At 43.8% G+C, this 11,827-nt stretch overlaps 1 protein-coding gene across 1 annotated transcript in view; it reads right to left on the reverse strand.

Moving 5' to 3' along the window:
• LOC147015284 (uncharacterized) overlaps window positions 1-11,827 on the reverse strand; it is a 444,530-nt gene that overhangs the window by 85,573 nt on the left and 347,130 nt on the right. Inside the window, exons 5-6 of the mRNA XM_085849894.1 lie at window positions 1,944-2,046; window positions 797-859 (exon numbers count right to left, since the gene is read on the reverse strand). The gene's annotated coding sequence lies outside the window, so the exon portion shown is untranslated. The remainder of the gene's footprint in view (window positions 1-796; window positions 860-1,943; window positions 2,047-11,827) is intronic.

Raw genomic sequence — 11,827 nt, forward strand, 5'->3', positions numbered from 1 at the left:
CATACATACATATATATATATATATATATATATATATATATATATATATATACATATATATATATATATACATATATATATACATATACATATATATATATATACATATACATATATATATACATATATATATATATATATATATATATATATATATATATATATATATATATATATATATATATATATATATATATATATATATATATATATATATATATATATATATATATATATATATATATATATATATATATATATATATATATATATATATATATATATATATATATATATATATATATATATATATATATATATATATATATATATATATATATATATATATATATATATATATATATATATATATATATATATATATATATATATATATATATATGTGTTAATGGTTCTGGGAGCCGAGACCCCCAAGGCAATGGCACATAACACACAACAACTACACATCGTTATATACTCCAGGAGATAATGGATGCAAGGAAGGGTAAGTGGGGAGAGGAAGGTGATGTTCTGAACTTGCATTTGGTTGTGGGACTTGAAGGGAAGTGGGGAGGGGGGTTGATTTGACTTGCATTTGGGAGGGGGACTTTAGGGGAAAAGCAGAGGTGGGGTGGTCCCGTTTGCCGGCATTAGTACAGGATTGAACAATATGGGGTACGTTAAAAACAGCACCTTCAAACAGGAAAGCAAAACCACCCATCACTTTCAAACAGCACATATGTACCAGTTTTAAAGAAATTATAACATGGGCTTCCCTTGAGGTGTGTGACTTCACCTGTAGCGACCACGTTGTTTACCAGCTATGGATCCGGATCTCTCTGAGGAGATCACACACCACCTGAAGGGCGAAAGTACGCGTGAACTGAACAAACAAAAACCCCTCCAGCAGCCGGACCTGCTGCCAAGCCCAACCCTGCAGTCCAAATCCTGAAACCCGGCTCAGGCCAGAATACCTTGGAGCACATCACGCATCAGCTGCAATGTTTATACACGCCCGGAAATGCCAGTGTTTTGTTCTTTTATTTAATTTCAGCACACGTTTTACAACTAAAATATGATAAGCCCCAGAATCTCTCAACCTGAGATGAATCCCAAAATTCAAACCGTGGAATCGAACCCAGCAACAGTCCCGACCACCAAAAAAGTGACCATCCACCCAATCCGCACACTCCAGGCTCAACACACAACACAAACTTCACAGCACAATGCAACCACCTCCAAACCACAACACAACCCACATGTGCCATTACCACCATCTGTGGGAATTTATCACAACCACCCATTGTTTATCACTTCATGAAATTTGGAAGAGGGGTCAGAGAGGGAGGAGAGAGAGGAAGGAGTGGGGGAGCGAGGACAACGAAAGGGATGGGGGGGGGGATGGATGGATGGATGAAGGGAAGGATGGAATGGAGGGAATGGATGCATGGGATGGAGGGAAGGGATGGATGGATGGAGGGAGGGAAGGGACAGGTGGATGGAAAGTGGATTCTCAGTAAGTTCCATAGCTGTTCATGCACACGATACTCCAATTTCACAGAGTGAACACGAGTTGTAAGGAAAAAATGATGAATGAATGAATGAATGGATGAGCTTCCACCTGCTGTTCCTTCATCTGCCATTACATTCCCTGCAGCATCTGCAATGAGTTTAGGTTTGTGAAACAACTCTCCCCTAATAACCTCTAAAGTACTCCACCAGGGTGTGTATCTCTGAGCATCCCTGGGTGGTGGTCGATCAGCATGACCACTCTGAGGTGAAGGTTACATTTTAAACTTTTGTCAGATTTAACTGAGACAACGAAACATACCTTTATATATGTACTTCATTTGCATTATCATCTAACATTGCCTTGAATGTCAATTTGTAATTTTATTTTCAAAAAACGACAACAGCTGTGATGAAAAAACAAAGTCACTTACACCAGCATTTACTGTCTCGCCATGGCTTACAAACATCGGTTTGGTCCATCCATCGATCCCTTCCATCCATCGATCCCTTCCATCCATCCTTCCTTCCATCCATCTGTAATAAGGAAAGGCAGGCTTGGCACCGCACGACACTGCGGAACACAACACAGGCATGTGGGGCCTGAACTTTTTACGTCGTTCCAAGTATTTTTCATTGTATTTAGCAGAGGGACAGTACAGAGGGACAGTGCAGAGGGACAGTGCGAGTACTTTTGTGGTGTCACCATGACTTGGAAACGAACATCCAAGCAGCTTATAGAGCGCTCACCAAGTTGCCAAAGCACTCAAGCAAGCACTCCAATGAAACGGTTGATAAGAAACAGCCGGTTTGGCAAGGGATTAACATTCGCCGTCTGATCATATTAAATACCACCAGAGATGCCCAAAGTGTCAAACAATGTGCGAATTAGACAAATGAACACTTTTTTTTATAAATGGGAACTGCTGTAAAAAGTCAATTCTGCAGTTTAAGTTTTGAAATTTGGCTTAGATTAAGAGATTGTAGAGATTATTGCATGTGCGGAAATTAAATAAAGCATGAACACTGACGTCTCTGGGCATTTATAAGCATCATGATGTATCTGGGGATTCATAGGTATGAAGATCAGGCATTCAATGATATGACTGAGAAAAGTGAATAAAAGAACTTGAGTGTTTTATCGTTAAGAAACCGTTGCGGCCTGTTCCAAATCAAGGCATTGTTGAACAGGCCAAACAAAATGGCGAATTAAGATGCCAGCAAGCTGACAGAGGGCTGTCTCAGGGGCTGACCAAGGATGACGCCTGCTAAAGAATAATTATATATGGCCGTTAATTATCTTCAAAAGGGGTATTTTAATTAACTCAAACACCCAATTTTCATTCATGCACAACCTTGGAGTTCCCTTCGTATGCATGCAAAGTTTGGGCCCGCTCGGTTTCATCGTTTTGAGTTATGGAGAAGACGGACGGACAGACTGACACACACTGACATTTATTATTATCGTCTGGTTAATCTTCTTCTTCTTCTTCTTGCATATGACAGCCTGGTTGCCAGGTAGCTATCATTTTTGTTGGGGTGCAACTATGCCTCTGATGCTGTACCCCGGCACCAGTATATTGGTACTCATTTCGCCAACCTCAGAAGGATGACAAGCTGAGTCAACCCCACTTGGTGTTAATTCAGTGTAAAAACAGGGCTCAAATTCTGGACCCTAAAATCCCAAGCCAGCCACCCTAACCACTAAGCCAACACCAGGCTATATGTCTGGTTAATGAGATACCTCTACCTGGGATTGGTGAGACCAGATCGTATTTGAAACCCACCAGTGCCATTGCCACATTGGACACATTGTGTTTCACCCACCAATCACAACCAGGAAGCATCACCTTTGTTTTTAAGCAGTCGGGGGTTGTACAAGTGGGATTATTGAAATCGGCATGTCAACTTGATCATCATGACGTTTGTCGAAATCGGAAAATTTCAATAAACACATTCGTACAACTACCGACTGCTTAAAAACAATAACTTGGGTCCATTATGCTGGGCGTCATTGTACACGCCTGCAATATGGCTACTTGGAGGCTTGAGGACGGGGGATTGCTTGAGGACTTGGGATTGCTTGAGGACGGGGGATTGCTTGAGGACAGGGGATTGCTTGAGGACGGGGATGTCTTGAGGACTTGGGATTGCTTGAGGACGGGGGATTGCTTGAGGACGGAGGATTGCTTGAGGACGGGGGATTGCTTGAGGATGGGGGATTTCTTGAGGACGGGTGCTCTGCACTGCACCACGATTGATGGTATACAGTGGCCTGACCGATATGGTGGCACCCAACCCAAATTGTCAGGCCAGATCAGATCTGTGACTTGCTACAGGTATCATGTAAAACCTGTACTAACCTGTTCATAGTCGAGTGTAGGTGACCAAACATGTGTCCCACACCAGGTCCTGCTGATGAGGAGGGTGTATGGATATGGACACCCTGCAGGATGAAAAACAAATCCTGTCAAAGGGCAGAGGAGCTCCTTATGAGCCAATGGCTCTCCATATCTGGTGCCAACTGCATCGGCTGATGTCCTCCTGCAGTGGGTTACCTTTTCTCAGAGGTTGGTGAGAGGATTTGCACTCCGGCCACCATAAAAACACTTCCCCCTGCAAAACACACTGTAGTGGTGTGTGTTGGGATGGTGCTGTGGTGTCGTCCACCAGACGACATGAGTCAGTCCTTTCGGGTAGGTGCCCTTATCCCCAAGAGATGGGGATGGGCCAAGCATCTGCCTGGAGGATGGCCACACAGAGGCCTCTGGAGTACCGGTGGAACATGGACGCAGTGACGCGCTGTGGCGCATGCTCCCTATGTATGTATGTATGTATGTATGTATGTATGTATGTTTGTATGTATGTCTGTATGCATGTACGTACAGGAGTGTGGTGCCTGCCTAGGGAGGGGGCTGTGCCTTCCTTTTGGGTTTGGTTTCACCATTTGAATACTCAATAGGCTTTCTTAAGCTCGAGTAACGTGACTATGATTCTGCATAAAATCTCATCCTATATTTTTATACCAAATTGCTTATTAATCCAAACATCCTGGCTTATTCGTCATCATATGTTGCCTCCAAAATGCACCGGGGATTGCATGAATTCCTCTATATCCAAATGTCTCTTGTGAGTTTCAGGGAATGAAACACAGTACCATGGACCTTTTCATTTCCTTGATACACCTGGAGATACCATATGTGACAGTGAAATTCCAACCTGAGGATGTGGAACAAGAACAAATGATGGATTATATGTTCAAGCAAGAAGTGCTTTTACATTCTCTACACCCTCACCCCCTCACGCTCCTCCACTCAAGGGCTCAAGCTCACATAGTCTTTGTACTGGCAATTGCTGCATAACATGGGAACAGGAAGGCAATGCAAACAGAAACAGTTTTACAATATTTACCAATCTGGGAGACTTCCTGCAAATTATGTTTATAATGGTGGTGTAATGAAGCTGCAAGAAGCGTTTATGGAGGCAAGGAGGTGTTGCTAATCTCCGTGATTGTGGCTGACATTGATCCAACTTCGCCCTCAATTAACAGATATTGTTAATCCGCTTACAGTCATTCTTGTGGAATGGGTAGCCAAATGTATAAAATCTGTCACCCACTATAGAGTTTGAGCAACCATTGCTTCAAAATTTTTATTTTGTTTGGTTGCGAGCAACAACTCCATTATGTACATGAGCTGGCGTGACAAACACCTTCTCTGGCTCAATTTTAAAGCAAAGTGTATAAAATTGCAGCCTGTCGCTGCTTGGCTGCATCATTTTCTGTGGGAACAGCTGTGCTGCTGATGCAGTGCCCCTATTACCAGCATGCTGGTACTCATTTTTCCAACCTCTGAAGGATGACAGGCTGAGTCAACCCATCCATCCATTGGAACCATACTCTGTGCAGAGCGTTGGTGCTGCCTAAGCAGTCCCCTTGGCTATTGGGCACAATCCTGGATGGGTAGCCACTCCGACACAAGATACCAGCAAGCTGGCACTCATTTTGCCGATCTCAGAAGGATGACAGACAGAGTCAACCCATCTGGTGTTAATTCAACAGTCTGTCAGGGGCTTGAACTCAAGACCCGAAGATCTTAAGTCAACACCAGGCTTGCAAAACGTACGATCATTAAAAAAACACAAACGAGCCGTTTTCATATTCCAATGCAAGACGAAGACCTCCCTCAGCTCATGTTGAGAGGTGTTTGACCTTCTCGCTACACTTTCCAAGTCCGGGTTCACGAGTTGAGCAAGGAGCGTGGAAATCAGGCAACAAAGCAAGAAACTATTCTTTAAGCATTCGACCAAATGCTAAGTGTATGAGCGTCACACTTTCCTGATTTTGAGATATATCTTCTTCAAAGTGCTTTGACATGGTCCAAATGTCCTCTTTTAGTCACCTGGAACAAGCTTTAGTGGTAATGATCGGTGGTCGGTGTTTGCTAAGACAAAGGTTCACAGACACTTTAGTCTGCTTCAAAGTTTTATCATACTGCAGGATTATTTGGAGGCTTCGATCTGTTGGGCAGTGCTTGCACTTTGCAATCTAAATGTTTCAAAGCATAATGATATTTAAGATTTGATTTGCTTCGTGATGCACTCTGGGCCGAAAAGGTTTAAAAAGATCATCCTTACTCCCCATTGGTAATTTCTGCACGTGGAATTCGTTCACTCTAGGTGAATATGAATCCTATTTATTCACATTTCAAATACTATTGGATATTCACTTGTTTCTTACTGATAAAGGTCATGATCAAACTCCTCGTGCAAGATGGCCTTGTGGTCTCATTGTCTGGTTGATGGTACACATATTTTCCGTATGTCCTAATATTTATTCGTGCCTTCTTGTGAGGTTTGCAAGGGAACTTTTTGGCCCAAGTCTTTCAAGAATCTGTTGGCCAGGCCTGATGTCCGATTGAAGGTGGCAGGAATTTGTAATTTGTTCAGGGTGTCAATGATAAATTGCCTACTCTTCACTAAAATACAAGAGATTTTTTTACCATCCACCAACGACCAATGCTGGCAGATGGATCCTCTGAATTAATGCCTATCTGAAGGATGGCTCACAAACTGATGCCTCGCTCTGCATGTGAAGCCCCAGGGGGGCAGTTTATAGCTGGGCCAAGATTCGAACTCAGGCTCGGCAGCTCAAAGGCAAGTGCTCATTCCTCGAAGCTATCCTTCCAGTCCCTTAATTTGTCCCATGTCAAATTAGTCTCCACAAGGAGTGGATGATCTTACAAAGGACATTTCCAATATTACACGACTTTGGAAATGACGTAATCCACTCCAGAATGTTTGGCACGCATGCGCAGAATCCCCTTTTGGCGACGTCAATCAAGGTGGCTGTGGACGTGTATCATGCGCCAGATAAGAACTGCAGTATGATACAGCTCACCAAGCTTTTTAAGAAGCAGAAAATACTTGGAAATGTACCTGCAAGAAAGGGGTCTGCCTCTGCACCACGAAAGATTTGGGGAACTTTCTGATCAACTCGCCCAAAAAGTTATCATTCAGTCAGTATGGCAAAAACCTCCAAACCATGTGGGCCCGTCAAAGGCCAAAGGTTCGTAAATGGGCATGTTCTAACCAAACCTTCGTGCTTCTTAACACCGATGGCAAGGTCATGTCTGTCACTTGTCAATGCACAGGGCAAGTTTAAATTTATGATATTTATTATTAATCATGTTTCGGAGGATGGGGAGTGGGGAGGGAGTGGGAATTGTGTGTGCTGTGACTGCCATTATAGATATGTATTGTTTGTTTGATTCTGGGGCAACAAGAGAAATTATCCTAGATTTTTGCATCTATTGATGAAAGGAGAAGTGTCTGTTTGTGTGTGTATGTGTGTTATAACCACGGCCGCTGCGAGAATAATGTACTAACAGGAAATGGTACAAACCCTCTCCCTCCTCAAAATCCTGGTGGCGTTTAATCAAATCTGTTTCTGGTGTATGTTCCCCCTCCATCCCCTCCCTTACCTCAAATGGCCGCACTGCTGATTCCACACGTGATAAAGCTGAATGTCTAAACTCGGTGTTTGCAGCTAAATCTTGTGTCCTAAACCCATCACTATCTCTACCCACTTTACCCAGTCGCACCCAACTGTCCCTGGACTCTGTATCCTTTTCTCCTGACAAGGTGGAGAGCTTGCTCTCAAACCTCGAGTCAGATTCTGCAACCGGTCCAGACGGCATCAGCCCACGTGTCCTCAAAGCCTGCTCTTCTGCTCTTGCTCACCCTCTCTCTGTTCTATTCACCCTCTCATTTGCCCAAGGTCATCTGCCATCTGCTTGGAAATCTGCTAACATCACTGCCCTGCATAAAAAAGGTGCAAAAACAGATCTCTATAACTACAGACCAATCAGCCTTCTCCCAATCATCAGCAAGGTGATGGAATCCATCATCGCCTCAGATATGAAATCCTTCCTCTTCTCCAATGGCTTGATTTCCAATCATCAATTTGGTTTCAGACCAGGTCACTCTACCCTGGATATGCTGCTTCTGCTCTCCCATCAATGGATGGAGGTCCTCAATGCCAGACAGGAAATCCGAGCCGTATCCCTGGACATATCACGTGCTTTTGACACAGTCTGGCACCCTGCCCTACTCACCAAACTCTCTTCCCATGGTATTCAAGGCCATCTCCACTCATGGCTCGCAGACTTCCTCTCCTGTCGCAGTCAACGTGTGGCCCTAAATGGAGTTCTTTCATCCACTCTTCCTGTGCAGGCTGGAGTTCCTCAAGGTAGCGTTCTGGGCCCTGTTCTTTTTCTGGTTTTCATCAATGATCTCTCGGACTCTCTGGAAAATCCTCTATTTCTCTTTGCCGACGACTCCACCCTCTGCCTACCATCTGTCATCCCTCAGACCGGCAAGAAGCAGCTTCTTCGCTCACTGCAGATCTGGATAAAATCACAAACTGGTCCAACACGTGGAACATGTCTTTCAATCCAGACAAATCTCACACTCTCACTATGTATCTTCGAAAGGACTGTTTATAAAACCCCCCTTCCACTTTCTCAACAATCCTCTGGAAGAAGTCTTTTCTTTCAAGCTTCTAGGTCTCACTATCTGCCATGACCTTTCCTGGGAAAGTCACATTTCCAACCTCGCCTCAAAAGCCAGTCGCCGACTGGGAATCCTCCGTCGTGCTAAGTCCTTCCTCGGCCCTCTTGAGCTCCTGACCACTTACAAAGCTTTTGTCCGTAGCCTGATGGAGTACTGCTCTCCCCTCTGGGCTGGTGCTCCTGCCTCCCACCTTTCTCGGCTTTACGCTGTCGAAACCAGGGCATTTAAGATCATCGGCATCTCCCGCAATGAAGCTGAGTCTTTGGGCCTCTCACTCAATCACCGCAGGTTGGTCGGTGGTCTTTCTGTCTTCTACCGACTCCTCTCCAGCCTTGCCCCCCTGCTCTCTCTGCGATTTGTCCCCACCACATTTCCACAGGGCGCTCAAGGTCCGCCAACAACCCCCTTCTGGTAAAACTACCAAAATCACGAATCACTGCTCATCTTCACTCTTTCATTCCTCTTTTTCCCGCCTTTGGAATAAACTTCCTCACTCTATTCTTTCCCATTCTTCCCTCCAGGCTTTCAAAACAGCTGGTCACCACCACCTCTTATCTTCCCCCATCCAAATCCTCGATCTTTTCTACCCCCGATAATCCACCCAAGCCCACTTCCTTCATTTCTCCTGCTTTCCTTCCTGAAAGTCCCTGAAATGTCCATCTTCTCTTCGCCATGTTCCCCGTCCCATCCCCATCCCTCTCCCTTCCACAGTTCACCTAATGTGTCTGTTCCCCACTGTTTTGTCCCTTCCACTCCCGCCCCTCTTGTCTCATGCCTCCTTGCTGTGAGTTGTGTGTTAGCTCTCATACGAGCCTCGACCAAGGTATACAAAAAAAAAAAAACCCGACTCCTCTCATCCACAGATATTTCTTGTATTTCCGATATTTCTGTGAGTACGATTTTAATTAAGGAACACAAAAATTATGGTTAATCATTACGAAATTGCCACTCTTTCTCAAAATGCTGAAAATTATGTTGAAAAGACTTTGAGTTACAGATTTTGTGCTCACAACGGCAAGTTAAAAGTGCCCGGCGAGCAGAACCGAGTCAGTGTAAACACACACACAGGGCATGAGCAAAATATCTCGTTTCACATTCATCCGTCATTTTGAAAGTGTCGTATTTGGAACATTTGGTCTCAATGCATGAATATGTGCATGGAACAGAAATACAGTTGATGCTTTTGCACATTTGTGACTGTACTTCCTCGAGAATTAGGTGGATCAACCAAAATAGATGAACATTTTTCTTTGTCTTTGTAACTATGTTCACAATACGTCATCTCTGAAGCTTCTGCAAGTTATGTCAATAAAAATATATTAAAAGCATGTTCTTTCAAAATACATGTCTACATGTCATTTATATCATCCATATTTACCGCATAATTGAACATTGGAAATTAGATGTGCAAATTGGATTGAGTTTTAGTCACGATCCCATCCAGAGCAATGTTCATATACCACACAACACAATAAAAATATACAAATGACAGAACAGAAAATGAGGCTAAACACAACATAATTAAGTATTGATTATATGTTTGACCTCCTTTCAGCCCAGAAATATTGAAAGGATGTTACATTTAAAAGATAAACGCTGATCTTTACACCACTCGAATAATGCTGAGCATTTATCAGAACTAAGCTGCATTCCTATGTTTGATAGGATGGTGCAGAAGTATCAGTACTGGCCAGCCATTTCGTGAGAGAGTTGGGCCAAATTTCCCCCTTGGTTGACCCCACAAGAAGGTGGAAATAATTGAGAACATTAATGAAGTAGTTGCATGCAGTACTAGAAGTTTCATTCCCAGATTGTGCAACCTCCTGGATTGTTTGATGTCACAGTATCCATAACTCATGTTCTCTAAACTACGGTGAGATTAAATTTTAAACCAGAACTGGTAATGAATGGTCTACCTTGTATCAACTAATGGCTTGAGTGTTTTCAGAGTGTAATGTTACCATCTCTGGAATCCACCAGGATTAGTGGATGAACGTGTGGGAGTCAGTATCATTAAGTGGCCATGAAAGTGTGCAGTGTGTTATCATTAGTGGGCAGGCTTTGTACTCATACCTTTGTGGCCAGACCATCACCAGGGAATCCTGAAACAATTCTCACAAGATATTTTGTTTTCTCTCCTCGCAATAGAATTTCTGGCCCAATGAGTGCTGGCACATGCTCACTCATCTTTGCAGATCGGGTAGGCTCAATTTCATGCCAATGTCTTTGTTTATATGCATTCATAAGTCTTTCAGATTCTGAGTAAAATATATCTAACTTTATTATTGACTAGCTGGAGTACCCGGCGTTGCCCAGGGAAAAAAATAGGAATAAGAAAGGGGTAAATTGTGGTGCTTAATATATATATATCACATTTAATTTGGACATATTTCACATTTCTTTGTCGTTGTCAGCATTCGTCATCGGTGCTCATGAGGCTGTCACAGAGGTTGTCGTAGTTATCAGCAAGCAAGTCTTTTTTGCTCCGGGCGGATAAAGCCCAGTCGCTCTGTCTTGATCTTGCAGTAGACATCAACCAGAAACCTCTGAAAGAGTCATCGCATCTGCAGTATGTGGTTGCCCTCTCTCACCATGATGTGGTAGCTGAAGTACTGCAGCTGTGTGAGTTTTCGTCCATCCAGTCCAGTTTCAGTCCTGACCACCAGATGGATGCTGTAGTCATTTGTTCCATATGGGAACACTATGGGATACTGGAGTGCATCATAAGATGCCCCATCGCATCACTGATGCCCCATCAGCTCACTGATGCCCCATCGCAAAGTCTGAGGACAATGTCTCTGGGTTCTGTTGGCTCATTGTCCATTAGGATGGCGACTTCTGGACCAGACTGGGTGTTGTAGCGGCATGTGTGCTCTCCTTGCAGTCGCTTGTTCTCTCTCTGATGATGATCTGGCGTTCTTCAGAGTTGCCTCCTTCTGCAATTACATCTCTTGCAGTCTTGAGGTCACGGAAACCACTTTGTGGTTATTCTCGTGAAACCACTTTGTGAGCATCTCAAGGATGTGTGGTTTGAGGCCGCTGTGGTTCCTGGCAACCAGCTCCTTGGCATGTGAGCCCAGGAAGTAGACCTGTAAGAACTTTGGCTGGCCCTCTTCAGGCGGGAGCAAGCTGCCAATGCGGTGGAACACTTGACCTTGGATCCGGAAGCTCGGGTTCCAGCCCTGGACTTCAGCTTCCTTGTGCCCGAAGCTCATCATCGCAAAGCTGCCATTATACGTCCGAATGG

Source organism: Eptatretus burgeri, chromosome 12, assembly GCF_056783735.1.
Source record: "Eptatretus burgeri isolate ZD-2024b chromosome 12, Ebu_testis_v1, whole genome shotgun sequence".
NCBI lineage: Eukaryota > Metazoa > Chordata > Myxini > Myxiniformes > Myxinidae > Eptatretus > Eptatretus burgeri.